We start from the raw sequence: 7,072 nt of genomic DNA, 5'->3' as shown, positions 1-7,072 counted from the left end.
CCCTTTCCGCAGCAACCAGTGATCCGGGTCAACAGCATCAATGTAACAGTATAACTTTAAACCGTCCCCTCGCCCCGACACGGGCGCGAACCAGGGACCCTCTGCACACATCAACACCGGTCACCCACGAAGCATCGTTACCCATCGCCCCACAAAGGCCGTGGCCCTTGCAGAGCAAGGGGCAACACTACTTCTAGGTTTCAGAGCAAGTGACGTAACTGATTGAAACGCTATTAGCGCGTATCCGCTAACTAGCTAGCCATTTCACATCCGTTACACACACTCGGGGTAAGTAAAATGGACCAACTCACGCAACACACTGCAGAGAGAGAGAGAGAGAGACAGAGAGAGAGAGAGTTAATGTTAAGGGAATCTCCTACAATGAGTTGTTGATTACTGGAGCAATTATAGTGCTTCCATCCTGAGCAGTGATGGTAGACTGGAGATTGGAGGCTGGTCTGTTTACAGAAAGAAAGAGACAAATGTTGTTCTTAAAAAAAGGCATATATGGTTGTGCCTTCTAGGTACCTCCAAATTGTCCTATGTATATAATTTGTTTCATTTTAGGCTTTGAACACCCCCCCCCCTCACACACACCTTCTGATAGCTTTTTATTTAACAAAAATGGTTGCAGAGAATCACAAAGGCCTATTAGCTAAAGGCGGGTGTCCTCAAAAGCAGAACATTGGTAGGGTTGTAGGTCATTTTACATCATCAACCAAAGTTCACCACACACGTTTATTTTGTGTTAGAAAACTATTTTAGGGTGATGCAGATGAGACAGTTAATGAGTTTACTGATAAACACAGCACATTCCTGCACATTGCTGAATGTTAATTAAGTACTCAAGTCCCACCTCTTTAAGGAATACCTAGGATAGGATAAAGTAATCCTTCTAACCCCCCCCCCCCTTAAAAGAGTTAGATGCACTATTGTAAAGTGGTTGTTCCACTGGATATCATAAGGTGAATGCACCAATTTGTAAGTCGCTCTGGATAAGAGCGTCTGCTAAATGACTTAAATGTAAATGTAAATGTACTCAGAACCTGAGGAAAAGTGGATCTGCGGATTCAATTGGTATGTGTGGCTTTAAACCTGTCCACAATGCCTTGCAGTGTCCCATCTACATTACAATATAATTTACAAGCTTGTGCAATGAGAGATCTGTAATCCTGGCAGCAATAACCAACAACTGGCAATAATATAACTTCTTATTCTGATAACTGCCATCAAAATAAAAGTCCCCAGTGAAACTGCTTAGTAAATTATAGGAAATCCATGTTTTTAATAAAGGCTCACTGTGATACAGTCTGCACATCCCAAAGGAGTGGGGTGGTGTAACGATCCTAGCTTGCGCCCTGGACTCAAACTCAGGTCCCTCTAGTTCTAAGGGTAGGCTACCAGAGGAGGCTGATGAGTGGAGGACGGCTTATAATAATGAATGGAATGGAGTGAACGGACACATAGAACACAGAAACCAGGTGTTTGATGTGTTTGAGACCATTCCATTTATTCTGTTCCAGCCATTACAAAGAGCCGTCCTCCCCATTTTAAGTGCCACCAGCCACCACTGTAGGCTACCTACCCTTAGAACTAGACTGGGGCCTGAGTTTGAGTCCAGGCCGCAGTTTAATCTCAATTTAATTTCTACATTATCATATTAAAATGTAATTTGTATTTTGTTGTATTGCAATAACATATTGAACTGTGCAACAAATGAATTGTGCATCAATGAAGGTAGGGATCTACCCAGAAGCTCTATCTAAAGCAGACAGCTGTATCAGCAAGTGTAGTCTACCTTTATTTCCTCCACTTAAGCTTAACTATGATGAGGTGACTGGTGAGAAGATAGCTTAATATTGTAAACGGTTTTTAAATATTATATGAGGGACCTTTATTGTGAAGGCTGAAGGAATTTACCCAGAAGTGATACTCTGCGGTCCCCTTAAAGCTGCCAACATTACACAAAAAGGAGCTGGAATCAGATGTCCTATAACAGATTGCACAGTAAACACGCGTGGATATGCAGAGTGCGAACTTTAATTAGGTAGCCTATTTGCACAATATATAAACCTTTGGATTATGCGATAAAATAAACAGCAGAGAACAATTATCTATCACCCGATTGAATGCCTGAGCGAATTCAGAGTGGGACCAGAGAAAGAGGGGAGTTTCTCATACACTTTTAGCCGGAGGACTGCGGCTGGAAAGAGGTAAATGGATTTTTGCAATAGGCGCAGTCAATGCCAAAGGCCACTTCGCAGTACAGCGTTAAGAGCGAAAAAAAGAGCCCACCATAACTCAAGTATGATGGTGCCTATAGCTGCAAATGTAAAATTGCCTGTGGTATAGCCATGCATTTTCATTCTCTCTAAGTTAATTCATCTATGTTATTTCTACCAAGAGAAATATACACCCACATACACTTTGTTTGGGTGGCCTCAAATATTAAGTTAGGGTTCTAAAAAAAAGTCTGATCACATAAAAAATATTGCCAGATGGGATTAGGGGAATTTCCCCTAATTGAATAGCCTATGGATGTAGGGCCCCCTTCAGTAGACTATGTGACCTAAACAAATCTCTGGACTATCTGGACTGGTTGCAGAATACCTTGTCACTTTGAATGTCAATGGAATTTGGATTAATAAGAAAAAGTGTGTGTGCGTGCGGTCACTACTGTAACTCGCTTCAACATGTCAACAGGACCTGAAAATGATTACAAATATATATATATATTAAACATTGGTGAGCAATTTTTTTAATTTTTATAAATGTATCCAACAACTAGCAATCTTGTGTAATGCTCCAGCCCATGTGAAAGTTCTGTGTGACACACGGGGTTGGATTCAATCAAACCTGTCATCATGTTCATGTACTAGGCTTTGTTTAAGTTACAGTACTGTACCATAACATTCCTGCTCTCTCCCAAATCTGGAAGCATCTATGTTGGAAAGAATCTACAGTGCCTTCACAAAGTATTCACACCCCTTGACTTGTCCACATTTTTTTGTTACAGCCTGAATTTAAAATTGATTAAATTGAGATTGTGTGTCACTGTCCTATGCGCAATACCCCATAATGTCAGGGGAATTATGTTTTTAGACATTTTTACAAATGAATAAAAAATTAAAAGCTGAAATGTCCGCAGTAAAAATGTGCTTAACAAGTCACATAATAAGTTGCATGGACTCACTCTGTGTGCGATTAATAGTGGTTATCATGATTTTTGAATGATTACCTCATCTCTGTACCCCACACATACAATTATCTGTAAGGACCCTCAGTCGAGCAGTGAATTTCAAACACAGATTCAACCACAAAGACCAGGGAGGTTTTCCCAATGTCTCACAAAGAGCACCTAATGGTAGAGGGGTAATAATAAAAAAGCAGACATTGAATATCCCTTTGAGCATGGTGAAGTTATTCATTAAACTTTGGATGGTATATCAATATACCCAGTCACTACAAAGATGCATGAGTCCTTCCTAACTCAGTTTCTGGGGAGGAAGGAAACCATGAGGCCAAAAGTGACTTTAAAACAGTTACAGAGTTTAAGGGCTGTAATAGAAAACTTAGGGTGTTTCAACAACATTGTAGTTACTCCACAATATTAACCTAAATGACAGAGTGGAAAAAAGGAAGCCTGTACAGTCGTGGCCAAAAGTTTTGAGAATGACACAAATATTAATTTTCACAAAGTCTGCTGCCTCAGTTTGTATGATGGCAATTTGCACATACTCCAGAATGTTATGAAGAGTGATCAGATGAAATTGCAATTAATTGCAAAGTCCCTCTTTGCCATGCACATGAACTGAATCCCCAAAAAACATTTCCACTGCGTGTCAGCCCTGCCAGAAAAGGACCAGCTGACATCATGTCAGTGATTCTCTCGTTAACACAGGTGTGAGTGTTGACGAGGACAAGGCTGGAGATCATTCTGTCATGCTGATTGAGTTTGAATAACAGACTGGAAGCTTCAAAAGGAGGGTGGTGCTTGGAATCACTGTTCTTCCTCTGTCAAACATGGTTACCTGCAAGGAAACACATGCCGTCATCATTGCTTTACACAAAAAGGGCTTCACAGGCAAGGATATTGCTGCCAGTAAGATTGCACCTAAATTAACCATTTATCGGATCATCAAGAACTTCAAGGAGAGCGGTTCAATTGTTGTGAAGAAGGCTTCAGGGCGCTCAAGAAAGTCCAGCAAGCGCCAGGAATGTCTCCTAAAGTTGATTCAGCTGCGGGATCGGGGCACCACCAGTACAGTGCTTGCTCGGGAATGGCAGCAGGCAGGTGTGAGTGCATCTGCACGCACAGTGAGGCGAAGACTTTTGAAGGATGGCCTGGTGTCAAGGAGGGCAGCAAAGAAGCCACTTCTCTCCAGGAAAAACATCAGGGACAGACATATTCTGCAAAAGGTACAGTGATTGGACTGCTGAGGTCTGTAGGAAAGTCATTTTCTCTGATGAATCCCCTTTTTATTGTTTGGGGCATCTGGAAAAAAGCTTGTCCGGTGAAGACAGGACCATCAGTCCTGTGTCATGCCAACAGTAAAGCATCCTAAGACCATTCATGTGTGGGGTTGCTTCTCAGCCAAGTGAGTGGGCTCACTCACAATTTTGCCTAAGAACACAGCCATGAATAAAGAATGGTACCAACACATCCTCCGAGAGCAACTTCTCCCAACCATCCAGGAACAGTTTGGTGACGAACAATGCCTTTTCCAGCATGATGGAGCACCTTGCCACAAGGCAAAAGTGATAATTAAGTGTCTCGGGGAACAAAACATCAATATTTTGGGTCCATGGCCAGGAAACTCCCCAGACCTTAATCCCATTGAGAACTTGTGTTCAATCCTCAAGAGGCGGGTGGACAAACAAAAACCCACCAATTCTGACAAACTCCAAGCATTGATTATGCAAGAATGGACTGCCATCAGTCAGGATGTGGCCCAGAAGTTAATTGACAGCATGCCAGAGCGGATTGCAGAGGTCTTGAAAAAGAAGGGTCAACACTGCAAATATTGACTCTTTGCATCAACTTCATGTAATTGTCAATAAAAGCCTTTGACACTTATGAAATGCTTATAATTATACTTCAGTATTCCGTAGTAACATCTGACAAAAATATCTAAAGACACTGAGGCAGCAGACTTTGAAAATTAATATTTGTGTCATTCTCAAAACTTTTGGCAACGACTGTACAGAATAGAAATATTCCAAAACATGCATACTGTTTGCAATAAGGCACTAAAGTAAAACTTCGAAAAATGTGGCAAAGAAATTCACTTTATGTCCTCAATAGAAAGTGTTATGTTTGGGGCAAATCCAACACAACACATCAGGGAGTACCACTCTTCATATTGTCAAGCACGGTGTTGGCTGCATCATGTTATGGCTATGCTTTTCATCGGCAAGGAATAGGGAGTTTTTTAGGATACAAAAATAAATACCGGATTCGAGCTAAGCTCAGGCAAAATCCTAGAGGGAAAACCTGGTTCCATCTGCTTTCCAACAGACACTGGGAGACACATTCACCTATCAGCAGGACAACAACCTAAAAAACAAGGCCAAATATACACTGGTTGTTTACTAAGATGACATTGAATGTTCCCGAGTGGCCTAGTTACAGATTTGACATAAATGCGCTTAAAAATCTATGGCAAGACTTGAAAATTGCTGTCTAGCAATGATCAACAACCAACTTGACAGAACTTGAAGAATATTGTACAATCGAGGTGTGCAAAGCTCTTAGAGAAAGACTCACCTGTAATCGTTGCCAAACGTGATTTAAAAAAAAAAACTATTGCATCTGGTGTGAATACTTATGTAAATGTTCTTTATTTCATTTTCAATACATTTGCAAAAATGTCTAAAAACATGTTTTCACTTTGTCATTATGGGGAATTGTGTGTAGATGGGTGAGAAAAACAACAACAATTTAATAAATTCTTAGCTCAGTCTGTAACACAACAAAATGTGGAATAAGTCAAGGGGTATGAATACTTTCTGAAGCCACTGTAGATGCCTTTCTTTCATTGACCCCTAATATTCTGAACCTATTTTATAGATATATTCTATTGATTCTGTCAAAAAAAAATCTAACTAAAAGGTACACCGTATTTAAATGGATGGCTTAAGATAAATGTACTGAAAACCCTATTGAATGAAAAATCCATGAGAAAAGCTGTTGGCTAGCAAGTGGGAGGATTTTCAGCGGTTCAATTACATTTATTTAGAGCGTGCAAGGGAACCACGCCAGCAAAGCCCGTTATGCACCTTCATAAGGTAAGTCTGAAAACCAACTACTAAGAAGTGCGTATGAAAGGCATCATTTCCTAAGTCGCAATCGGGCCCTTAGAGACTTACCCAGAAAGACGCATAACTGTAATTGCTGTCAAAGGCGATTCTAACGTGTATTGACTCAGGGGTGTGAATACTTCTGTAGACGAGATATTCCTGTATTTAGTTTTCAATGAATTTGCAAACATTTCTAAAAACATGTTTTCACTTTGTCATCATGGAGTATTGTATGTAGATGGGTGAGGGGAAACATTTATTTTATCCATTTTGAATTCAGGCTGTATCACATAAAATTGTGGAATAGGTCAAGGGGTATGAATACTTCTGAAGGCATTTTACCTGCAATATTTCACCATTTACCTATTTCATGTGACAGTGGTGATTTATATTTTTTTCAGGCCAAAGCATAAATTCTGCTTGTTTGAATTGAACCTTCCGTCTCATTTCTTTGTTTGATGTGGCAGTTCTGTTTTCTGCTGACTGTTTGTCTAACAAGTTGGAGCCTGAGTCCCTATTGAGCTTCTTGCCAAGGACATTTACAGTAGCACTTTATTTCATGGTACATAAGTTACCAGGTATTTACTGAAAAGTTACAGGGTACAATGGTAATCACACAATGCAATAACCAATTCATTGTTTGTTTGGGATTCATTTGAATATACATACCGGTAATTTCCTATTAAACAATGGAAACAATAGGCTTATCATAAAGTAAAGAACCACTGAAAGTGGAACTACAAGTTGTAAAAGGGACAGCAGAAGTTTCAGA

The 7,072-nt window shown here is 40.2% G+C and overlaps 1 protein-coding gene across 2 annotated transcripts in view; it reads left to right on the top strand.

Annotated features, from left to right (window-relative positions):
* The first annotated feature begins 1,950 nt into the window (after positions 1 to 1,950).
* The window catches only part of LOC129865107 (ras association domain-containing protein 8-like), a 29,955-nt gene continuing 24,833 nt past the window's right edge, over positions 1,951 to 7,072 (top strand). For both annotated transcript variants that reach the window (XM_055937596.1, XM_055937597.1), the window contains exon 1: positions 1,951 to 2,213. The gene's annotated coding sequence lies outside the window, so the exon portion shown is untranslated. The remainder of the gene's footprint in view (positions 2,214 to 7,072) is intronic.

This window comes from Salvelinus fontinalis, chromosome 11, assembly GCF_029448725.1.
Source record: "Salvelinus fontinalis isolate EN_2023a chromosome 11, ASM2944872v1, whole genome shotgun sequence".
Taxonomy (NCBI): Eukaryota; Metazoa; Chordata; class Actinopteri; order Salmoniformes; family Salmonidae; genus Salvelinus; species Salvelinus fontinalis.
The sequence above is the reverse complement of the archived record's forward strand: the minus strand, read 5'-3'. Positions and strand labels throughout refer to the sequence as shown.